This window comes from Staurois parvus, unplaced genomic scaffold (genome assembly GCF_062004578.1).
Source record: "Staurois parvus isolate SC_StPar_1 unplaced genomic scaffold, SC_StPar_1.0 ptg002003l, whole genome shotgun sequence".
Classification (NCBI taxonomy): Eukaryota; Metazoa; Chordata; class Amphibia; order Anura; family Ranidae; genus Staurois; species Staurois parvus.
In genome coordinates, this window is record NW_028319799.1 from 60,975 (window position 1) to 87,076 (window position 26,102).

Consider the following 26,102-nt stretch of genomic DNA (forward strand, 5'->3'; position numbering starts at 1 on the left):
TCTCCTCCAACACCGACCTAACCTCCCAACTCTCCTCCAATACCGACCTAACCTCCCAACTCTCCTCCAATACCGACCTAACCTCCCAACTCTCCTCCAATACCGACCTAACCTCCCAACTCTCCTCCAATACCGACCTAACCTTCCAACTCTCCTCCAATACCGACCTAACCTCCCAACTCTCCTCCAATACTGACCTAACCTCCCAACCCACCTCCAATACCGACCTAACCTCCCAACTTTCCTCCAATACCGACCTAACCTCCCAACTCTCCTCCAATACTGACCTAACCTCCCAACTCTCCTCCAATACCGACCTAACCTCCCAACCCACCTCCAATACTGACCTAACCTCCCAACCCACCTCCAATACTGACCTAACCTTCCAACTCTCCTCCAATACCGACCTAACCTCCCAACTCTCCTCCAATACTGACCTAACCTCCCAACTCTCCTCCAATACTGACCTAACCTCCCAACCCACCTCCAATACTGACCTAACCTCCCAACCCACCTCCAATACTGACCTAACCTTCCAACTCTCCTCCAATACCGACCTAACCTCCCAACTCTCCTCCAATACTGACCTAACCTCCCAACTCTCCTCCAATACTGACCTAACCTCCCAACTCTCCTCCAATACTGACCTAACCTCCCAACCCACCTCCAATACTGATCTAACCTCCCAACCCACCTCCAATACTGACCTAACCTCCCAACCCACCTCCAATACTGACCTAACCTCCCAACTCTCCTCCAATACCGACCTAACCTCCCAACTCTCCTCCAATAACTCTCCTCCAATACTGACCTAACCTCCCAACCCACCTCCAATACTGACCTAACCTCCCAACTCTCCTCCAATACTGACCTAACCTCCCAACCCACCTCCAACATTTGCCTGCACTCTGATCACATATATGATAGGGACCTAACCTCCCAACTGACTTGTAATGCTGTCCCACATACCCTACCATGTGTGATCCTGACCTAACCACCCAGCAATTGCAGACTGGATGATAGAGCTATTACCGGACATTCCGTTGCCGTCTCATATTGGCGCCCATCACCCCGTCTCTCCACGGATCGTCCCCGCCTCTGTTGTACAATAAAGATTTATGGGTTTAATTAGGGGGAGGCGGCATTTCCTCAATCTCCTCCCCCAGGGATCAGACTATACATTGTAATTTTGTAGAAGGAGGAGGAGTCATTTCCTCAGTCTCTCCTCCCCTGGTGATCAGACTATGGAAGGTCAATATCCGGGTTGGAAGGTTAGGTCATTATCGAGGATGAATTGGGAGGTAGGTCAATATCTGGGTTGGGAGGTTAGGTCAGTATCCAGGTTGGAAGGTTAGGTCAGTACTGAGGATGAGTTGGGAGGTTAGGTCAGTGTCGGGGATGAGTTGGGAGGTTAGGTCAGTGTTGAGGATGAGTTGGGAGGTTAGGTCAATATCTGGGTTGGGAGGTTAGGTCAGTATTGAGGATGAGTTGGGAGGTTAGGTCAGTGTTGAGGATGAGTTGGGAGGTTAGGTCAGTACTGAGGATGAGTTGGGAGGTTAGGTCAGTACTGAGGATGAGTTAGGAGGTTAGGTCAGTGTTGAGGATGAGTTGGGAGGTTAGGTCAGTGTTGAGGATGAGTTGGGAGGTTAGGTCAGTACTGAGGATGAGTTGGGAGGTTAGGTAAGTGTTGAGGATGAGTTGGGAGGTTAGGTCAGTGTTGAGGATGAGTTGGGAGGTTAGGTCAATATCTGGGTTGGGAGGTTAGGTCAGTGTCGGTGATGAGTTGGGAGGTAGGTCAGTATCCAAGTTGGAAGGTTAGGTCAGTATTGAGGATGAGTTGGGAGGTTAGGTCAGTACTGAGGATGAGTTGGGAGGTTAGGTCAATATCTGGGTTGGGAGGTTAGGTCAGTGTCGAGGATGAAGCTCCATGGATGTATGATGTCCGGGATACCTCTGATCTTCTGGAAGACCTCTTCCTTTTCCTCATCACTCATTGGCTGGTGGCCCCAGGACGCAGTGTTTGGTGGCCCTGGGACTCGGTGTTTGGTGGCCCCGGGACGCAGTGTTTGGTGGCCCCAGGAGACGGTGTTTGGTGGCCCCGGGACTTGGTGTTTGGTGGCCCTGGGACGCGGTGTTTGGTGGCCCTGGGACGCGGTGTTTGGTGGCCCTGGGACTCGGTGTTTGGTGGCCCCGGGACGCAGTGTTTGGTGGCCCTGGGACTCGGTGTTTGGTGGCCCCGGGACGCAGTGTTTGGTGGCCCCAGGAGATGGTGTTTGGTGGCCCCGGGACGCAGTGTTTGGTGGCCCCGGGACGCAGTGTTTGGTGGCCCCGGGAGACGGTGTTTGGTGGCCCCGGGATGCTGTGTTTGGTGGCCCGGGACGCGGTGTTTGGTGGCCCCGGGACGCAGTGTTTGGTGGCCCCAGGACGCGGTGTTTGGTGGCCCCGGGACGCGGTGTTTGGTGGCCCCGGGACGCGGTGTTTGGTGGCCCCGGGACGCGGTGTTTGGTGGCCCCGGGACGCGGTGTTTGGTGGCCCCTCTCTCTCTAGGTGGTGGTAGGACTCTCCAGGACGGTCTCTGAGGTCCCGGGACCTGCCCTCCTTCCGGAACGTTCTGGGCTGTGCAGGATCGCTCGGTCAGGTGACCAGCCAATTATAGTATCTCCAGATCCGCCCCCCAAACTGTCCTCATCGATCCGCCGGCCGTCCTAGAACCCGCGCACAAGGCATTATGGGAAATCTGAGCTCGTTATCAAGTCTCTCGGCTCCCGATCAATATTCTGATTGTTCTGGAAATCCAATTACTTTTGTTCTCTTATGTGGGGGGGGGCATTTTACACCTTACCCCCCCCCCCAAAACATAGACAAACCTCAAAACTAACCCTGGACCCCCCTCCCCCCCACCCCGCGGCCGCGCTGCCAGAGCGAAGCGACAGACGAGACCCGCGGAGAGTTCTTCAACTGACGACTCCAATTAATTACAGGAACGCCGCGCCGCCTCCGATCGACTTCCGTACCGAATCAATGCCAATTACCCCGACACCCCCCCCCCCCTCGGTGCTCCTGAATCTGCCCCCCCCTCGGTGCTTATGGATCTGACTCCCCTCGGTGCTCCTGGATCCCCCCCCCCGGTGCTCTTGGATCCCCCCCCTCCTCAGTGCTCCTGGATCCCCCCCCCTCCTCAGTGCTCCTGGATCCCCCGTGGTGCTCCTAGATTCCCCCCCCCTTCTCGGTGCTCCTGGATCCCCCTTCCTCAGTGCTCCTGGATCCCCCTTCCTCAGTGTTCCTGGATCCCCCCCCCCCCCCCGGTGCTCCTAGATCCCCCCCTTCTCGGTGCTCCTGGATCCCCCTTCCTCAGTGCTCCTGGATCCCCCTTCCTCAGTGCTCCTGGATCCCCCTTCCTCAGTGTTCCTGGATCCCCCCCCCCCCGGTGCTCCTAGATCCCCCCCTTCTTGGTGCTCCTGGATCTCCCCCTCAGTGCTCCTGGATCCCCCTTCCTCAGTGCTCCTGGATCCCCCTTCCTCAGTGTTCCTGGATCCCCCCCCCCCGGTGCTCCTAGATCCCCCCCTTCTTGGTGCTCCTGGATCTCCCCCTCAGTGCTCCTGGATCCCCCCCTCCTAATTTTTATTAATTAGAGGGAATATTTCCTTATCAAACAGAAAAGAATAATCACAAAACATGTTAATTCTCCATTCCTGTCCGAATGTCACCAGAAGATCATTATCAATATTATTATATACATTGTATCATTTATATATATATACAGCACCTCCCAGAAGTGACCCCCCCCCCGGACTGTATACAATGTATATATATATACAGCACCTCCCAGAAGTGACCCCCCCCCCGGACTGTATACAATGTATATATATATACAGCACCTCCCAGAAGTGACCCCCCCCCGGACTGTATACAATGTATATATATATAGTATCTCCCAGAAGTGACCCCCCCCCCCGGACTGTATACAATGTATATATATATAGTATCTCCCAGAAGTGACCCCCCCCCCCCCGGACTGTATACAATGTATATATATATAGTATCTCCCAGAAGTGACCCCCCCCCCCCCGGACTGTATACAATGTATATATATATAGTATCTCCCAGAAGTGACCCCCCCCCCCCGGACTGTATACAATGTATATATATATAGTATCTCCCAGAAGTGACCCCCCCCCCCCCGGACTGTATACAATGTATATATATATAGTATCTCCCAGAAGTGACCCCCCCCCCCCGGACTGTATACAATGTATATATATATCTCCCAGAAGTGACCCCCCCCCCCGGACTGTATACAATGTATATATATATAGTATCTCCCAGAAGTGACCCCCCCCCCCCGGACTGTATACAATGTATATATATATCTCCCAGAAGTGACCCCCCCCCCCCGGACTGTATACAATGTATATATATACAGCACCTCCCAGAAGTGACCCCCCCCCCCCGGACTGTATACAATGTATATATATACAGCACCTCCCAGAAGTGACCCCCCCCCCCGGACTGTATACAATGTATATATATACAGCACCTCCCAGAAGTGACCCCCCCCCCCCGAACTGTATACAATGTATATATATATATCTCCCAGAAGTGACCCCCCCCCGGACTGTATACAATGTATATATATACAGCACCTCCCAGAAGTGACCCCCCCTCCCCCGGACTGTATACAATGTATATATATATATATCTCCCAGAAGTGACCCCCCCTCCCCCGGACTGTATACAATGTATATATATATATATCTCCCAGAAGTGACCCCCCCCCCCGGACTGTATACAATGTATATATATATACAGCACCTCCCAGAAGTGAGCCCCCCCCCCCGGACTGTATACAATGTATATATATATACAGCACCTCCCAGAAGTGAGCCCCCCCCCCCGGACTGTATACAATGTATATATATATAGTATCTCCCAGAAGTGACCCCCCCTCCCCCGGACTGTATACAATGTATATATAGTATCCCCCAGAAGTGAACCCCCCCCCCCGGACTGTATACAATGTAAATATATATCTCCCAGAAGTGACCCCCCCCCCCGGACTGTATACAATGTATATATATATATCTCCCAGAAGTGAGCCCCCCCTCCCCCGGACTGTATACAATGTATATATATATATCTCCCAGAAGTGACCCCCCCCCCCGGACTGTATACAATGTATATATATATATCTCCCAGAAGTGACCCCCCCCCCGGACTGTATACAATGTATATATATATATCTCCCAGAAGTGAGCCCCCCCTCCCCCGGACTGTATACAATGTATATATATATATCTCCCAGAAGTGACCCCCCCCCCAGACTGTATACAATGTATATATATATATATATCTCCCAGAAGTGACCCCCCCCCCCGGACTGTATACAATGTATATATATATATATCTCCCAGAAGTGACCCCCCCCCCGGACTGTATACAATGTATATATATATATATCTCCCAGAAGTGACCCCCCCTCCCCCGGACTGTATACAATGTATATATATATATCTCCCAGAAGTGACCCCCCCCCCCCCGGACTGTATACAATGTATATATATATATCTCCCAGAAGTGACCCCCCCCCCCGGACTGTATACAATGTATATATATATATCTCCCAGAAGTGACCCCCCCCCCGGACTGTATACAATGTATATATATATATATCTCCCAGAAGTGAGCCCCCCCCCCCCCAGACTGTATACAATGTATATATATATATCTCCCAGAAGTGACCCCCCCTCCCCCGGACTGTATACAATGTATATATATATATATCTCCCAGAAGTGAGCCCCCCCCCCTCCCCCGGACTGTATACAATGTATATATATAGTATCCCCCAGAAGTGACCCCCCCCCCCGGACTGTATACAATGTATATATATATATATATATCTCCCAGAAGTGACCCCCCCCCCCCCCAGACTGTATACAATGTATATATATAGTATCCCCCAGAAGTGACCCCCCCTCCCCCGGACTGTATACAATGTATATATATAGTATTCCCCAGAAGTGACCCCCCCTCCCCCGGACTGTATACAATGTATATATATAGTATCCCCCAGAAGTGACCCCCCCCCCCCGGACTGTATAAAATGTATATATATATATATATCTCCCAGAAGTGACCCCCCCCTCCCCCGGACTGTATACAATGTATATATATAGTATCCCCCAGAAGTGACCCCCCCTCCCCCGGACTGTATACAATGTATATATATATATCTCCCAGAAGTGACCCCCCCTCCCCCGGACTGTATACAATGTATATATATAGTATCCCCCAGAAGTGACCCCCCCCCCCCGGACTGTATACAATGTATATATATATATCTCCCAGAAGTGAGCCCCCCCCCCCAGACTGTATACAATGTATATATATATATATCCCCCAGAAGTGACACCCCTCCCCCGGACTGTATACAATGTATATATATATATATCTCCCAGAAGTGACCCCCCCCCCGGACTGTATACAATGTATATATATATATTGTTCTGTAACCCTCTCCTTGTGAAGTAATTGTCGGCTCAGAGGCACCTCGGTGGGTTTTGGCGCTCTGCGCTGCACTAGAAAGGTATTGGTGATCTGAGCCGGGACATATGGGACGCTACCCCTGGGGGGTGGTAACAGATGGTAGAATTGTACGGGAAGCACACAAACCCGGGACAGCTCCATCACGGGGGGGGGGGGGGGGGGGAACGACATTCCGCTGGATAGATATTACCGCCCGACCGCGCCAACTGTTACCTATGAGAGCACAAGTCCCATGGATCCATGGACTTCACTGACACCGATGGGTGACACCCAGTCTTTTCACAAACTTCCTCCCCATTCACAGGACATAGAAATGACTGAACCCCCCCCAGGTTCCCCCTCCCCCCTCCTCTGTAATGTTAGGGAGGGGGCGGGGGAATTCATGTTTGCCATTATGAAGCCTGTCTGTACTGTGCTGGCAGATCTCATTAACAGGTAATGACACCATCAATGGGGCACTTTTCTTCCTACTGACACCATCCATGGGGCACCTTTCTTCCTACTGACACCATCCATGGGGCACCTTTCTTCGTACTGACACCATCGATGGGTCTTCTTTCTTCCTACTGACACCAATGATGGGGCACGTTTCATCCTACTGACACCATCAATGGGGCACTTTCATCCTACTGATGCCATTGATGGGGCTCCGTTCTTCCCAATGACACCATCAATGGGGCACCTTTCTTCCTACCGACACCATCAATGGGGCATCTTTCTTCCTACTGACACCATAATTGGTGCACTTTTCTTCCTACTGACGCCATCAATGGGTCTTCTTTCTTCCTACTGACACCAATAATGGGGCTCCGTTCTTCCCAATGACACCATCCATGGGGCACCTTTCTTCCTACTGACACCATCAATGGGGCACCTTTCTTCCTACTGACACCATCAATGGGGCTCCTTTCTTCCTACTGACACCATCAATGGGGCTCCATTCTTCCTACTGACACCATCAATGGGGCACCTTTCTTCCTACTGACACCATCGATGGGGCTCCTTTCTTCCTGCTGATACCATCGATGGGGCACCTTTCTTCCTACTGACACCATCCATGGGGCACCTTTCTTCCTACTGACACCATCAATGGGGCACCTTTCTTCCTACTGACACCATCAATGGGGCTCCATTCTTCCTACTGACACCATCCATGGGGCACCTTTCTTCCTACTGACACCATCAATGGGGCACCTTTCTTCCTACTGACACCATCAATGGGGCACCTTTCTTCCTACTGACACCATCAATGGGTCTCCTTTCTTCCCACTGACACCATCCATGGGGCACCTTTCTTCCTACTGACACCATCAATGGGGCACCTTTCTTCCTACTGACACCATCAATGGGGCTCCATTCTTCCTACTGACACCATCAATGGGGCACCTTTCTTCCTACTGACACCATCAATGGGGCACCTTTCTTCCTACTGACACCATCAATGGGGCTCCGTTCTTCCTACTGACACCATCAATGGGGCACCTTTCTTCCTACTGACACCATCAATGGGGCACCTTTCTTCCTACTGACACCATCAATGGGTCTCCTTTCTTCCTACTGACACCATCAATGGGTCTCCTTTCTTCCTACTGACACCATCAATGGGTCTTCTTTCTTCCTACTGACACCATCAATGGGGCTCCTTTCTTCCTACTGACACCATCAATGGGGCTCCTTTCTTCCTACTGACACCATCCCTGCCGCACCATCCCACGCTCTTACCGTAAAGATCTCTTCCTACAGCCGAGGGAAGAAATCTGCATATTTCAGAGAATGAACAAATTAAAGGGAAACTCCGGGCAGTGTTGGAATTCCGGTGACTGAGGTCCTCTTTAACATTCCCTCACCTGGTAGGGTGACTGACACCATGCCCCCCCCCCCCCCAGTGGGCATTTGACTGGTTGAGCGGCAGGGAAGGCAGGCTAAGTGTCAGTAATGAGGCGTGGGAGGTTCCATCATCTATTATTCATCAGGTAAACACCAAGGTTCCCATTACATTAGCATTTTAAACAGGCGCATTAGAAGTGACACCGCTGGGCTGCTCTGGGGGGGACAACCGGTGTCAGCTATGCGTGTCGGGGCCCCCCCCCGTCTTGTCACCTTGCGGTGGTGATTCCATCTCTCATCAGCAGCAATCATCATCTCTCCGAAGGATCGTTCATATGATTTCCATGTTCCCCGCCGTAGCTTAATGTGCGCTTCAGGAGCCAACCTGAGATAAGTGACACCAATCAGGGAGACGGGAATGATTTCCAGGAGTCGTTCGTAAGAGAGCTCGGCTTTTTCTCCGTCTGAGTTTAATGTGGTTTTCATAGATTGAGCAGGGCTTTCGGTAGGTCTGTGGGCGGGACTGCAGCCTCTCTCGTTGTTCCGTCTTGGGAAGGAAATGCCTTCCCTGCGCCCCAGTGCTTCCAGGAGACTGAAAATGGGGTGTCAACAAGAATGGGGTGATAGATGTCAGCAGTGGGTCGTTCGTGGGCTCAGGAGTTGGTGTTCCCAAACGTGGGTGTCAACGTTACTCAGCATCATCAGAATAAAAGGCCTTGACTGGTCCATTGGGAACATCTACAGGTTAGGCCAGAGTGCCCCTTTAAGTTAGGGCCTGGAGGGCCGAACATCAGTGTCAGTAGGAAGAAAGGTGCCCCATCGATGGTGTCAGTAGGAAGAAAGGTGCCCCATCAATGATGTCAGTAGGAAGAAAGGTGCCCCATCGATGGTGTCAGTAGGAAGAAAGGTGCCCCATCGATGGTGTCAGTAGGAAGAAAGGTGCCCCATCATTGGTGTCAGTACGAAGAAAGGTGCCCCATCGATGGTGTCAGTAGGAAGAAAGGTGCCCCATCGATGGTGTCAGTAGGAAGAAAGGTGCCCCATCGATGGTGTCAGTACGAAGAAAGGTGCCCCATCGATGGTGTCAGTAGGAAGAAAGGTGCCCCATTGATGGTGTCAGTAGAAAGAAAGGAGCCCCATTGATGGTGTCAGTAGAAAGAAAGGAGCCCCATTGATGGTGTCAGTAGGAAGAAAGGTGCCCCATCGATGGTGTCAGTAGGAATAAAGTTGCCCCATTGATGGTGTCAGTAGGAAGAAAGGTGCCCCATCATTGGTGTCAGTAGGAAGAAAGGTGGCCCATCGATGGTGTTGGTAGGAAGAAAGGTGGCCCATCGATGGTGTCAGTAGGAATAAAGGTGCCCCATTGATGGTTTCAGTAGAAAGTAAGGTGCCCCATCGATGGTTTCAGTAGAAAGTAAGGTGCCCCATCAATGGTGTCAGTAGGAAGAAAGGTGCCCCATCGATGGTGTCAGTAGGAAGAAAGGAGCCCCATTGATGGTGTCAGTAGGAAGAAAGGTGCCCCATTGATGGTGTCAGTAGAAAGAAGGGAGCCCCATTGATGGTGTCAGTAGGAAGAAAGGTGCCCCATCGATGGTGTCAGTACGAAGAAAGGTGCCCCATCGATGGTGTCAGTACGAAGAAAGGTGCCCCATCGATGGTGTCAGTACGAAGAAAGGAGCCCCATCGATGGTGTCAGTAGGAAGAAAGGTGGCCCATCGATGGTGTCAGTAGGAAAAAAAAAGCCCCACTGATGGTGTCAGTAGGAATAAAGGTGCCCCATCAATGTTGTCAGTAGGAAGAAAGGTGCCCCATCGATGGTGTCAGTAGGAAGAAAGGTGCCCTATTTTTGTAAGCCTGCCATGGTGACCCTAATCCACCCGGAAAATCCAAAAACAGATTTAGGATCCCCCTTGAGTGTGTACCCAACTGTGCATCGCATTAAGGACACAACCTCCTTCTCCTTCAGGTGTCTGCGTGGTTCCTCCACAGATCTGCTCTCATGGATGAAATTTCTGTTTGGTTTCTGGTTTCCCAAATTGCCTTTGATTTGTGCTTGTAGGGTGAATGGCATTGAGTGCGGTTGGCATGACTGCATTGGTTGGATCATGTTTGGGTTTTGGTAGAAACGTTCCGAAACTGGGAGTGAGTTGGGTCTGGTTGGCAAGATTGTGTTTGATGGACCATATTCAGCTTCTGGAAGGAACATTTTCTCTAGTATCTCTAGTAGTATGGGGTGTCGGGGTGTCAGGTTTGAGTTGTTTTTTGTAGACAGGGGTGTTATTTTTTTGGTAGGCAGGGTTGTGTTGGGTTTGGTAGGCAGGGTTGTGTTGGGTTTGGTAGGCAGGGTAGTGTTGGGTTTGGTAGGAAGGGTTGTGTTGGGTTTGGTAGGCAGGGTTGTGTTGGGTTTGGTAGGCAGGGTTGTGTTGGGTTTGGTAGGTAGGTTTGTGTTGGGTTTGGTAGGCAGGGTTGTGTTGGGTTTGGTAGGCAGGGTTGTGTTGGGTTTGGTAGGCAGGGTTGTGTTGGGTTTGGTAGGAAGGGTTGTGTTGGGTTTGGTAGGCAGGGTTGTGTTGGGTTTGGTAGGCAGGGTTGTGTTGGGTTTGGTAGGTAGGTTTGTGTTGGGTTTGGTAGGCAGGGTTGTGTTGGGTTTGGTAGGTAGGTTTGTGTTGGGTTTGGTAGGCAGGGTTGTGTTGGGTTTGGTAGGCAGGGTTGTGTTGGGTTTGGTAGGTAGGTTTGTGTTGGGTTTGGTAGGCAGGGTTGTGTTGGGTTTGGTAGGAAGGGTTGTGTTGGGTTTGGTAGGCAGGGTTGTGTTGGGTTTGGTAGGTAGGGTTGTGTTGGGTTTGATAGGCAGGGTTGTGTTGGGTTTGGTAGGCAGGGTTGTGTTGGGTTTGGTAGGCAGGGTTGTGTTGGGTTTGGTAGGCAGGGCTGTGTTGGGTTTGGTAGGCAGGGCTGTGTTGGGTTTGGTAGGCAGGGTTGGGTTTGGTAGGCAGGGTTGTGTTGGGTTTGGTAGGTAGGGTTGTGTTGGGTTTGATAGGCAGGGTTGTGTTGGGTTTGGTAGGCAGGGTTGTGTTGGGTTTGGTAGGCAGGGTTGTGTTGGGTTTGGTAGGCAGGGTTGGGTTTGGTAGGCAGGGTTGTGTTGGGTTTGGTAGGTAGGGTTGTGTTGGGTTTGGTAGGCAGGGTTGTGTTGGGTTTGATAGGCAGGGTTGTGTTGGGTTTGGTAGGCAGGGTTGTGTTGGGTTTGGTAGGCAGGGTTGTGTTGGGTTTGGTAGGTAGGGTTGTGTTGGGTTTGGTAGGTAGGGTTGTGTTGGGTTTGGTAGGCAGGGTTGTGTTGGGTTTGGTAGGCAGGGCTGTGTCGGGTTTGATAGGTAGGGTTGTGTTGGGTTTGGTAGGTAGGGTTGTGTTGGGTTTGGTAGGTAGGGTTGTGTTGGGTTTGATAGGCAGGGTTGTGTTGTGTTTGGTAGGTAGGGTTGTGTTGGGTTTGGTAGGTAGGGTTGTGTTGGGTTTGATAGGCAGGGTTGTGTTGGGTTTGGTAGGCAGGGTTGTGTTGGGTTTGGTAGGCAGGGCTGTGTTGGGTTTGGTAGGCAGTCTTGTTTTTGGTGTTGGTTGACAGAATTGTGTTGAAGTGTGTTGATTCTGGTAGACAGCCTTGTCTTGGGTTTTGGATGATAGGACCATCTTGGGTTTTGGGTTGCAGTATTGTGTTGGGTTCGGTAGGCACGATTGCTATGGGTTTTGGCTGTGTCACGTGTTGGTTAACAAGATTGTGTGGTGTTGAGAATAGTTGGCAGGATTTCTTGGGTGTTGGTTTGTAGGATTGTGTTGGGTTTTGGCTGGCAGGAATTGGTTTTAGTCGGTAGGATCGTGTTGGGTTCTGTAGGCACAATTGCTACGGGTTTTGACTGTGTCACGTGTTGCTTGACAAGATTGTGTGGTGTTGAGCATTTTTTGGGGTTTGGGTGGTAGGACCATCTTGGGTTTTGGGTGGCTGTATTGTGTTGGGTTCAGTAGGTTCGATTGCTATGGGTTTTGGCTGTATCATGTGTTGGGTTTTAGTTGGTAGGATTGTGTTGGGTCTTGGGTGGAAGAAACGTGTTGCGTTTTGTGTGGTAGGTCTGTGTTGGGTTTTAGTTTGTAGGATTGTGTTGGGTTTTGGGTGGCAGGAATGTGTTGGGTTTTAGTTGGTAGGATTGTGTTGGGTTTTGGGTGGCAGGAATGTGTTGGGTTTTAGTTGGTAGGATTGTGTTGGGTTTTGGGTGGCGGGAATGTGTTGAGTTTCAGTTGGTAGGATTGTGTTGGGTTTTGGGTGGCAGGAATGTGTTGGGTTTTGGGTAGCAGGAATGTGTTCAGTTTTAGTTGGTTTTGTTGGGTTTTGGGTGGTAGGATCATGTTGGGTTTTAGTAGGTAGGAGTGTGTTTTAGTTGGTAGGATTGTGTTGGGTTTTGAGTGATGGGAATGTGTCATGTTTTGGGTGGCGGGAACGTGTTGGGTTTTGGGTGGCGGGAATGTGTTTTTTTTTTTGGGTGGGGGGAATGTGTTGAGTTTTAGTTGGTAGGATTGTGTTGGGTTTTGGGTGGCGGGAACGTGTTGGGTTTTAGGTGGCAGGAATGTGTTGAGATTTTGGTGGCAGGTCTGGGTTGAGTTTTTGGTGGCAGGTCTGTGTTGGGTTTTAGTTGGTAGGATTGTGTTGAGTTTTGGGTGGCGGGAATGTGTTGAGTTTTAGTTGGTAGGATTGTGTTGGGTTTTGGGTGGCGGGAATGTGTTGAGTTTTGAGTGGCAGGTCTGGGTTGAGTTTTTGGTGGCAGGTCAGTGTTGGGTTTTTTGGGTTGGTAGAATTGTGTTGGATTTTGGGTAGCAGGATTGTTTCAGTTTTCGGTGTTCAGTCCTCGTGGCAGGTACGTGTGGTTTTGGAACCCATCCTCTCACTGGGCCTGTTTTGGAGGATCTCTATTAGGTCTTCAGCTGTCGAGATTATTTTGGGTTCAGTACAATTTAAGGAAGTATGTTTGAGTCATAGAATTAGGCACAATGTATTGTTTATAGAAAGACATTCTTGTCCTGTGAATTCGTTGTTCTAATTTCCACGAATCCTTTGTGATTGTTACACTGCTGTCTTGTGTTCATTTATATTGTTACCAATTTGAACAAAACACATTCCGTGTCCGATGTTCCTCAGGTGGTCGGTGGAAGTCAATTTCTCATTTCTGAAGCCTGTTCACTGGCCGGCCCTGCTTGTTCTTTTGGGTTATGGATGAGGAACGAATTAACAGAGCAGAGAAAGGCATTGTTCAACAAGAACGGGTTAATTGCCAGCGAACGGAATGTCATTCGTTGTCAGCATAAAAAAAAAAAAAATGCAGAACAAAATAGAAGTGCTGAGGCTCTTGAAGGCTGAGAGCGTGTCGGGTCCCCCATGTTGTTGGAGAAAGACAAGTCTGAAAATTACGTACATGAGAAACTAATAAACGAAACTCTCTGACAAAGAGAATTAATGACACCCAGCTGTACGGCTGAAGCCGCAACAACTCGAAGCCGTTAAATTGCCTCCAAATTTCTCTAGCTGGCAGTCAATAACAGATTCACCTCCCGCACCTGGCCGGGTTGATGGCTCTCATGAACGCCGAGTGCCCATCGTCGCTGGTTCCTTTGAAACCCGGCAGACGAATTACTGCATCTATTTATTGAAGGAATTATCGTCTTGTAAGACGAAGTTCTGCAGCCGTAGCACCAGGTTTTTGCTCATCTTACAGTAGTCTGTTGTTTTTCTCCTCCGGAATTGTAGCCATCGTAGTATGGACAATCCTCAGAAGTCAGTTCACAATTTGTGGCATTTTTCTTCAATCGCTACCACAACATGCCCACCAACAAACCAGAGTCTTATCCAAGCCATCAGGCAATTCGATCTCTGCTAGGGCGATCTTATATCCATAGGGCTGAAGTTTAGACAGCAGCTAGAAGGGGTGCAGATGGTTCGACTGCTCTGGGCTCATGGAGTCAGGGTCCCTCAGCAAAATTGGCCCCATCCCTTATCTACCAGCTGCTCTTTTACATCCTGTACAGAAAAATGCCGAATTCCTTTCCATGTCCTTTCCCCTAATCTTCTGCTTCACTCTGTAGGAAGCCTATTACCGAATTATCCATGGTCAACTAGATCAATGATCAACCAGATCCATGATTATTAATATTCATGATCAACCAGGTCTGTGATCATCCAGATCCATGGTCAGCTAGATCCATGGTCATTCTAGAGCTTGATCAACTAGGTCTGTGATCAACTAGGTCTGTGATCAACCAGATCCATGGTCAACTAGGTCTGTGATCAACCAGATCCACAGTCAATCAGATCCATGAACAACCAGATCTGTGGCCAACCAGATCCATGGTCAACTAGGTCTGCGATCAACCAGATCCATGGTCAATCAGATCCATGAACAACCAGATCTGTGGTCAACCAGATTCATGGTCAACTAGGTCTGTGATCAACCAGATCCATGATTATTAATATTCATGATCAACCAGGTCTGTGATCATCCAGATCCATGGTCAGCCAGATCCATGGTCATTCTAGAGCTTGATCAACCAGATCCATGGTCAACTAGGTCTGTGATCAACCAGATCCATGGTCAATCAGATCCATGAACAACCAGATCTGTGGCCAACCAGATCCATGGTCAACTAGGTCTGTGATCAACCAGATCCATGGTCAATCAGATCCATGAACAACCAGATCTGTGGTCAACCAGATCCATGGTTATCCAGATCCATTGTCAACCAGAATCAAGATCAACCAGATCCACAATCAACCTCGTCCATGATCAACCAGATCCACAATCGACCAGGTCCATGATCAATCAGATCCATGGTCAACCAGATCCATGGTCATTCTAGAACTTGATCAACCAGATCCATGATCAACCAGGTCTGTGGTCAACCAGATCCATGTATAACCAGATCCATGGTCAATCAGATCCATGAATAACCAGATCCATGAACAACCAGATCCATGGTCATCCAGATCCATTGTCAACCAGAATCAAGATCAACCAGATCCACAATCGACCTCATCCATGATCAACCAGATCCACAATTAACCAGGTCCATGATCAATCAGATCCATGGTCAACCACATCCATGATCCAGGCTGCCATATCCTCAGTTGTTGATTGGTCCTGGCGGCCGGTTCTCTCCTGCATGCAGGAAGAGGAGATGCAGTTCTATGGCTACTTCCATTAATTTCTTCTGGACCAATGAGATTCATGGTCATGAGATTGTTGGTTTTCTTCAGAATTATGTTAGGCACGGTAATGCATTTCATTTGGAGCCGTGAGTTTGGCGGTCTACACATACAGTAGGTCCCAGAACCACTTGAGGTTACCACGTTAACGAATACTACTACAGAGTATTGGTGGTATTGTTAACGTGGTAACCTCAAGTGGTTTTGGGACCTATCACTGGGATATATTGTATTGGTTGCCGTAGCAATGTACATTGTGCCTTAGGTTTGGGGGTATCTTGAGGTTAGCGGTGTAGTCTTTTCAGGAAACTGGTGAAGGTGGGGTACCAAGATGGCGGAAGGACCGTGTTGCATACGCCTAGTCTGACTATTTTATTAGACCAACTTTTTTTGTGTGTTTCTTTCCCTCTTCCATGTTTCTGCTCCTCTTCCATGTTTCTGCTCCTCTTCCAGTCATCTACATCTGCTGCCCTCCGGACGACCTACGCCAACTCATGCTCCAAGCTTGGCGCCAAGGCCTGTGCTCCGGCGACTACGTCTTCTTCTACATCGACAACTACGGCGCCAGCCTCCAGGGCTCCACCTTCCCCGACTACCGGCGGCCGTGGTCCAGAGGCGACTCCGACGACGCCGACGCCATGGAGGCGTTTAAGGTAAACCAACCCAACTGGCCAACTTTGCAGCTTATTGGAAGGGAATCGGATGGAGGACTTTGCAGAGCTTTGGAGTTAATCCTCACACAGGCCCCGAGTAGCTTTGAGCTCTCCAGACTGGAATAAGTGTTCCGCTGAATGTTTGTGTGTCTAGGGCCCCGGGCCCTCCATATTTCCACACTTTGTGAGTCATGCGTTTTGACAGACGAAGGGATGCGGGGTATTGTCAGAGGAAGGGATGAGACGGAGTGCTTCCTTGAAGGCAGCCGAGGTCTCCGAGAGACAAGGCGGGAAATAATGGACGAGGGGAAGGTAGCGAGAAACGGAAAAAACGAGAAAATATTAGTGAGGAGCTCGGAAAGATGAGGAGAGTCTGCAGATATCTGTATACACGGTATATATATATATATCAATCGTATTCCCTGATCATGAAATACGGAACAGCAAGCCAAATGGAACGAGTCGCATCAAAAACCACCTTCAGGCCGGTGACACCATGACAACTCCCAATGTGACCGGCTGAATAAATGTCGGAGTCTTCCTTTAAGCTCACGTCGGTTCTCATCGATTATATGGCGGAGGATTTGTCGTAGTCGTCCCGCCGCAAGGGAGACGAGGAGAGACGCCATGACAGAAGGTGACCCTAGGCCTCCGCGACTGACAGTTCTGAAAATGGCATTACCATCCCCCCCCACACACACACACACTGAACTGGAACACCCTGTCACCCGTGACTTCTATGGAAGCAGCACTTAGGCTGATTGGGCCCCCCACAGATTCTGGCCCCCAGGTGGGAGCCGTCACTCAACGATGCTGTATATAGTTCTGTCTACATACTCCGCGGTCTGTATCCAATCAGGCGGACTGGAAGCAAAGGGTTAACTAAGCGGGGGGGCTGAGATTCCAGATATTTCTCTTTTTCTTTACCCTCTATCCCCCTATTGTACCCCAGCCCAACCGTGTCGCCCTATTGTACCCCCATCCCCCCTCCGTCCCTCTATTATACCCCGATCCCTCCCTCCATCCCTCTATTATACCCCCATCCCCCCTCCGTCCCTCTATTATACCCCCATCCCCCCTCCGTCCCTCTATTATACCCTGATCCCCCCCTCCGTCCCTCTATTATACCCCCATCCCCCCCCCCCCCTCCGTCCCTCTATTATACCCCCATCCCCCCCCCTCCGTCCCTCTATTATACCCCCATCCCCCCCTCCGTCCCTCTATTATACCCCCATCCCCCCTCCATCCTCTATTATACCCCGATCCCCCCTCCGTCCCTCTATTATACCCCGATCCCTCCCTCCGTCCCTCTATTATACCCCCATCCCCCCCCTCCGTCCCTCTATTATACCCCGATCCCCCCTCCGTCCCTCTATTATACCCTGATCCCCCCCTCCGTCCCTCTATTATACCCCCATCCCCCCCCCCTCCGTCCCTCTATTATACCCCCATCCCCCCTCCGTCCCTCTATTATACCCTGATCCCCCCCTCCGTCCCTCTATTATACCCCCATCCCCCCCCCTCCGTCCCTCTATTATACCCCCATCCCCCCTCCATCCTCTATTATACCCCGATCCCCCCTCCGTCCCTCTATTATACCCCGATCCCCCCCTCCGTCCCTCTATTATACCCCGATCCCCCCTCCGTCCCTCTAATATACCCCGATCCCCCCCTCTATTATACCCCCATCCCCCCTCCGTCCCTCTATTATACCCCGATCCCCCCCTCCGTCCCTCTATTATACCCCCATCCCCCCTTCCGTCCCTCTATTATACCCCGATACCCCCTCCGTCCCTCTATTATACCCCCTCTGTCCCTCTATTATACCCTGATCCCCCCCTCCGTCCCTCTATTATACCCCCATCCCCCCCCCCTCCGTCCCTCTATTATACCCCCATCCCCCCTCCGTCCCTCTATTATACCCTGATCCCCCCCTCCGTCCCTCTATTATACCCCCATCCCCCCCCCTCCGTCCCTCTATTATACCCCCATCCCCCCCCCCTCCGTCCCTCTATTATACCCCCATCCCCCCCCCCTCCGTCCCTCTATTATACCCCCATCCCCCCTCCATCCTCTATTATACCCCCATCCCCCCTCCATCCTCTATTACACCCCCATCCCCCCTCCGTCCCTCTATTATACCCCGATCCCCCCTCCGTCCCTCTATTATACCCCCATCCCCCCTCCATCCTCTATTATACCCCCATCCCCCCTCCGTCCCTCTATTATACCCCCATCCCCCCTCCGTCCCTCTATTATACCCCGATCCCCCCCTCCGTCCCTCTATTATACCCCCATCCCCCCTTCCGTCCCTCTATTATACCCCGATACCCCCTCCGTCCCTCTATTATACCCCCTCTGTCCCTCTATTATACCCCGATCCCCCCTCCGTCCCTCTATTATACCCCCTCCGTCCCTCTATTATACCCCCATCCCCCCTCCATCCCTCTATTATACCCCCTCCGTCCCTCTATTATACCCCGATCCCTCCCTCCGTCCCTCTATTATACCCCCATCCCCCCTCCGTCCCTCTATTATACCCCGAATCCCCCTCCGTTCCTCTATTGTACCCCGATCCCCCCTCCGTCCCTCTATTGTACCCCGATCCCCCCTCCGTCCCTCTATTATACCCCGATCCCTCCCTCCGTCCCTCTATTATACCCCGATCCCCCTTCCGTCCCTCTATTATACCCCCATCCCCCCTCCGTCCCTCTATTATACCCCGATCCCTCCCTCCGTCCCTCTATTATACCCCCATCCCCCCTCCGTCCCTCTATTATACCCCGATCCCTCCCTCCGTCCCTCTATTATACCCCGATCCCCCTTCCGTCCCTCTATTATACCCCGATCCCCCCCTCCGTCCCTCTATTATACCCCGATCCCTCCCTCCGTCCCTCTATTATACCCCGATCCCCCCTCCGTCCCTCTATTATACCCCCATCCCCCCTCCGTCCCTCTATTATACCCCCATCCCCCCTCCGTCCCTCTATTATACCCCCATCCCCCCTCCGTCCCTCTATTATACCCCGATCCCCCTTCCGTCCCTCTATTATACCCCCATCCCCCCTCCGTCCCTCTATTATACCCCCACCCCCCTTCCGTCCCTCTATTATACCCCCCATCCCCCCTCCGTCCCTCTATTATACCCCGATCCCTCCTCCGTCCCTCTATTATACCCCCCAATCCCCCCCTCCGTCCCTCCATTATACCCCCATCCCTCCTCCGTCCCTCTATTATACCCCGATCCCCCCTCCGTCGCTCTATTATACCCCGATCCCCCCTCCGTCCCTCTATTGTACCCCCATCCCCCCTCCGTCCCTCTATTATACCCCGATCCCCCCTCCGTCCCTCTATTGTACCCCGATCCCCCCTCCGTCCCTCTATTGTACCCCAATCCCCCCTCTGTCCCTCTATTATACCCCCATCCCCCCTCCGTCCCTCTATTATACCCCCATCCCCCCTCCGTCCCTCTATTATACCCCCCAATCCCCCCTCCCTCCCTCTATTATACCCCCATCCCCCCTCCGTCCCTCTATTATACCCCGATCCCCCCTCCGTCCCTCTATTATACCCCCCAATCCCCCCTCTGTCCCTCCATTATACCCCCATCCCCCCTCCCTCCCTCTATTATACCCCCATCCCCCCTCCGTCCCTCTATTATACCCCCCCCCCCCTCCGTCCCTCTATTATACCCCCATCCCCCCTCCGTCCCTCTAATATACCCCCATCCCCCCTCCGTCCCTCTATTATACCTCGATCCCCCCTCCGTCCCTCTATTATACCCCCATCCCCCCTCCGTCCCTCTATTATACCCCCATCCCCCCTCCGTCCCTCTAATATACCCCCATCCCCCCTCCGTCCCTCTATTATACCTCGATCCCCCCTCCGTCCCTCTATTATACCCCCATCCCCCCTCCGTCCCTCTATTATACCCCGATCCCTCCTCCGTCCCTCTATTATACCCCCATCCCCCCACCGTCCCTCTATTATACCCCGATCCCCCCTCCGTCCCTCTATTACACCCCCATCCCCCCTCCGTCCCTCTATTATACCCCCATCCCCCCTCCGTCCCTCTATTATACCCCGATCCCCCCTCCGTCCCTCTATTATGCCCCCATCCCCCCTCCCTCCGTCCCTCTATTATACCCCCATCCCCCCTCCGTCCCTCTATTATACCCCCATCCCCCCTCCCTCCCTTTATTATACCCCCATCCCCCCTCCGTCCCTCTATTATACCCCGATCCCCCCTCCGTCCCTCTATTATACCCCCCAATCCCCCCTCCGTCCCTCTATTATACCCCCATCCCCCCTCCGTCCCTCTATTATACCCCCATCCACCCTCCGTCCCTCTATTATACCCCCACCCCCCCCGCCGTCCCTCTATTATACCCCCACCCCCCCCTCCGTCCCTCTATTATACCCCGATCCCCCCTCCCCCCCTCTATTATACCCCCATCCCCCCTCCGTCCCTCTATTATACCCCCATCCCCCCTCCGTCCCTCTATTATACCCCCACCCCCCCTCCGTCCCTCTATTATACCCCGATCCCCCCTCCCCCCCTCTATTATACCCCCATCCCCCCTCCGTCCCTCTATTATACCCCCATCCACCCTCCGTCCCTCTATTATACCCTCACCCCCCCCTCCGTCCCTCTATTATACCCCGATCCCCCCTCCCCCCCTCTATTATACCCCCATCCCCCCTCCGTCCCTCTATTATACCCCCATCCCCCCTCCGTCCCTCTATTTTACCCCCTTCCCCCCTCCATCCCTCTATTATACCCCCTTCCCCCCTTCGTCCCTCTATTATACCCCCATCCCCCCTCCGTCCCTCTATTATACCCTCATCCCCCCTCCATCCCTCTATTATACCCCCATCCCCCCTCCATCCCTCTATTATACCCCCATCCCCCCTCCGTCCCTCTATTTTACCCCCTTCCCCCCTCCATCCCTCTATTATACCCCCTTCCCCCCTTCGTCCCTCTATTATACCCCCATCCCCCCTCCGTCCCTCTATTATACCCTCATCCCCCCTCCATCCCTCTATTATACCCCCATCCCCCCTCCGTCCCTCTATTATACCCCCATCCCCCCTCCATCCCTCTATTATACCCCCTTCCCCCCTCCGTCCCTCTATTATACCCCGATCCCCCCTCCGTCCCTCTATTGTACCCCCATCCCCCCTCCATCCCTCTATTATACCCCCTTCCCCCCTCCGTCCCTCTATTATACCCCCATCCCCCCTCCATCCCTCTATTATACCCCCATCCCCCCTCCGTCCCTCTATTATACCCCCATCCCCCCTCCATCCCTCTATTATACCCCCTATCTTGTCTCCATAGACAGAGGCTTACATGTGTCATATGAAGAATGTGATTGTGTAGATTCCCTCTTACATGTTGTCTCTCCTGGTCAGTCAGTGATGATTATCACCTACAAGGAGCCGGGGAACCCCGAATACTTTGAATTTCTGCAAGATCTGAGGAGCTACACCCCCAAATTCAACCACACGCTGGAGAGCACACTGGTAATCCATGTACCATCTTCTACATGTGTGTGTAATCCACGTACCATCTTCTACATGTGTGTGTAGTCCATGTACCATCTTCTACATGTGTGTGTAATCCACGTACCATCTTGTACATGTGTGTGTAATCCATGTACCATCTTCTACATGTGTGAGTAATCCATGTACCATCTTGTACATGTGTGTGTAATCCATGTACCATCTTGTACATGTGTGTGTAATCCATGTACCATCTTCTACATGTTTGTGTAATCCATGTACCATTTTCTACATGTGTGTGTAGTCCATGTACCATCTTCTACATGTGTGAGTAATCCATGTACCATCTTGTACATGTGTGTGTAATCCATATACCATCTTCTACATGTTTGTGTAATCCATGTACCATCTTCTACATATGTATGTAGTCCATGTACCATCTTCTACATGTGTATATAGTTCATGTACCATCTTCTACATGTGTATATAGTTCATGTACCATCTTCTACATGTGTGTCAGGTTTGTGTATCATCTTCTACATGTGTGTGTAGTTCATGTACCATCTTCTACATGTGTGTCAGGTTTGTGTATCATCTTCTACATGTGTGTGTAGTCCATGTACCATCTTCTACATGTGTGAGTAATCCATGTACCATCTTGTACATGTGTGTGTAATCCATGTACCATCTTCTACGTGTTTGTGTAATCCATGTACCATTTTCTACATGTGTGTGTAGTCCATGTACCATCTTCTACATGTGTGAGTAATCCATGTACCATCTTGTACATGTGTGTGTAATCCACGTACCATCTTGTACATGTGTGTGTAATCCATGTACCATCTTCTACATGTTTGTGTAATCCATGTACCATCTTCTACGTGTTTGTGTAATCCATGTACCATTTTCTACATGTGTGTGTAGTCCATGTACCATCTTCTACATGTGTGAGTAATCCATGTACCATCTTGTACATGTGTGTGTAATCCACGTACCATCTTGTACATGTGTGTGTAATCCATGTACCATCTTCTACATGTTTGTGTAATCCATGTACCATCTTCTACATATGTATGTAGTCCATGTACCATCTTCTACATGTGTATATAGTTTATGTACCATCTTCTACATGTGTGTCAGGTTTGTGTATCATCTTCTACATGTGTGTGTAGTCCATGCACCATCTTCTACATGTGTGTGAGGTTTGTGCACCATCTTCTACATGTGTAGGGTCCGTGTAGTATCCTATACAGGTTTTGTACACCTGGCTTGGTTTCCAGAGTCCAGAGGCTTCAAAGAGTCTTGGGAGGGCAGAATCCTCTAATCCCGGGTCCATGTTTTATTGGGGACCAGCAGGCTGTGGGTACGGGTATGCACCCCCTTTATAATGAAGGATCTGGCCATGATTCAGGGCTCTACCTGGAAGCCAGGAGGTCCTCTGCCCAGAGGTCAGGGTGTAGGCCAGTAGAGTTGAGAGACCGAGGTGCAATTTTCGTCATGTGTTGCTGTGTATCAGTCTGGAACAGGTATGGGCAACTGCGGCTCTTCAGCTGCTTCAGAACTACAAGTCCCATCATGCCTCTGCCTAAGGGAATCATGCTTGTAACTGTCAGTCTTGCAGTGCCTCCTGGGACATGGAGTTCTACAACAGCTGGAGCTCGGCAGTTGCCCATCCCTGGTCTGGAGGAACAGACACAAGGTCTAAACTTGAGGCCATGGCGATGATACTGCAAGAAGCCGGGAGACTTGATACCAATTTTGGTTTTGTGGTGCTGGAAACCCCCTTCAAGGGTAACCCTGTAAGTTCCTTTTTGGACTTCTCCTAAATAAAAGTGGTCCTCAACCCTGGCTGGTCTGTGCTCACTGGGAAGGTCTACACCTTGAATGGAATCCCCCAACATCACAAAACCTATCTCTCAGCCAAGCTTGGAGTTACTTTCCTTCTATCGGCTTCAGAATTGGCACCGCATTGGCCCTGGCTCCCCCTCGGCCTCCTTCGGCCATAGTTTGGTAAGTGCATTGCATGGACCCCGGGGTCACGGAGTATGTACGTCATGAGGAAAAGCCTCATTATCAGGCCTTGGGCAGAACACAGATACAATCTGGGACAGGATCCAGTGTCGGTCCGGAGTGTCACGCCATACAGAGAGCGTGCGTGCGTGTGCCAGGTGTTGGCGGGACTCGGAGGTGTCATTACCCGGGACTGAGAGCGTGCGAGGACAATGCCAGAGGAAGTATGTGTGCTGCCCTGCCAAGACTGGTGCCTCATGACCCCTTCCATCTTCTTCACAGATGAACACGGTGGCAGCGGCCTTCTACGACTCGGTCATGCTGTACGCCCATGTGGTCAACGAGACCCGAGCCAAGGGGGAGAGCATTAAAAATGCAACCGCCATCATCAGCCACATGTGGAACCGAACATACTATGGTAAGACAGTATGTGACAGGAAATATCTGCCCCTCTAGTGTACCCCAATCCCCTCTGCCCCTCTAGTGTACCCCAATCCCCTCCTCTGCCCCTCTAGTGTACCCCAATCCCCTCCTCCGCCCCTCTATTATACCCCAGTCCCCCCTCCGTCCCTCTATTATACCCCAATCCCCCCTCCGTCCCTCTATTATACCCCAATCCCCTCCTCTGCCCCTCTAGTGTATCCCAATCCCCTCCTCTGCCCCTCTAGTGTACCCCAATCCCCTCCTCTGCCCCTCTAGTGTACCCCAATCCCCTCCTCTGCCCCTCTAGTGTACCCCAATCCCCTCCTCTGCCCCTCTATTATACCCCAGTCCCCCCTCCGTCCCTCTATTATACCCCAGTCCCCCCTCCGTCCCTCTATTACACCCCGATCCCCCCTCCGTCCCTCTTTTACACCCCGATCCCCCCTCCGTCCCTCTATTATACCCCGATCCCCCCTCCGTCCCTCTATTATACCCCAATCCCCCCTCCGTCCCTCTATTATACCCCAATCCTCCCTCTATTACCCCCCGATCCTCCCTCCGTCCCTCTATTATACCCCCATCCCCCCTCCGTCCCTCTATTACACCCCAATCCCCCCTCCGTCCCTCTATTACACCCCAATCCCCCCTCCGTCCCTCTATTATACCCCCATCCCCCCTCCATCCCTCTATTATACCCCCATCCTCCCTCCATCCCTCTATTATACCCCAATCCCCCCTCCGTCCCTCTATTACACCCCCATCCCCCCTCCGTCCCTCTATTACACCCCCATCCCCCCTCCGTCCCTCTATTACACCCCCATCCCCCCTCCGTCCCTCTATTACACCCCCATCCCCCCTCCGTCCCTCTATTATACCCCGATCCCCCCTCCGTCCCTCTATTACACCCCCATCCCCCTCCGTCCCTCTATTATACCCCGATCCCCCCTCCGTCCCTCTATTACACCCCCCAATCCCCCCTCCGTCCCTCTATTATACCCCCATCCCCCCTCCGTCCCTCTATTATACCCCCATCCCCCCTCCGTCCCTCTATTATACCCCCATCCCCCCTCCACCCCTCTATTATACCCCCCCATCCCCCCTCCGTCCCTCTATTATACCCCGATCCCCCCTCCGTCCCTCTATTATACCCCCCAATCCCCCCTCCGTCCCTCTATTATACCCCCATCCCCCTCCGTCCCTCTATTATACCCCCCAATCCCCCCTCCGTCCCTCTATTACACCCCGATCCCCCCTCCGTCCCTCTATTACACCCCGATCCCCCCTCCGTCCCTCTATTATACCCCCCGATCCCCCCTCTGTCCCTCTATTACACCCCAATCCCCCCTCCGTCCCTCTATTATACCCCGATCCCCCCCTCCGTCCCTCTATTACACCCCAATCCCCCCTCCGTCCCTCTATTATACCCCCCGATCCCCCCTCCGTCCCTCTATTACACCCCAATCCCCCCTCCGTCCCTCTATTATACCCCGATCCCCCCTCCGTCCCTCTATTACACCCCCCAATCCCCCCTCCGTCCCTCTATTATACCCCCATCCCCCCTCCGTCCCTCTATTATACCCCCATCCCCCCTCCGTCCCTCTATTATACCCCCATCCCCCCTCCACCCCTCTATTATACCCCCCCATCCCCCCTCCGTCCCTCTATTATACCCCGATCCCCCCTCCGTCCCTCTATTATACCCCCCAATCCCCCCTCCGTCCCTCTATTATACCCCCATCCCCCCTCCGTCCCTCTATTATACCCCCCAATCCCCCCTCCGTCCCTCTATTACACCCCGATCCCCCCTCCGTCCCTCTATTACACCCCGATCCCCCCTCCGTCCCTCTATTATACCCCCCGATCCCCCCTCCGTCCCTCTATTACACCCCAATCCCCCCTCCGTCCCTCTATT

General features: G+C 51.9%; 1 pseudogene across 1 annotated transcript in view; it reads left to right on the forward strand.

Moving 5' to 3' along the window:
• The window catches only part of LOC149433055 (atrial natriuretic peptide receptor 1-like), a 76,386-nt pseudogene that overhangs the window by 14,097 nt on the left and 36,187 nt on the right, over positions 1 to 26,102 (forward strand). Inside the window, exons 2-4 of the transcript XR_016308884.1 lie at positions 16,053 to 16,252; positions 21,668 to 21,778; positions 24,050 to 24,185. The product of XR_016308884.1 is annotated as an atrial natriuretic peptide receptor 1-like (transcript). The remainder of the gene's footprint in view (positions 1 to 16,052; positions 16,253 to 21,667; positions 21,779 to 24,049; positions 24,186 to 26,102) is intronic.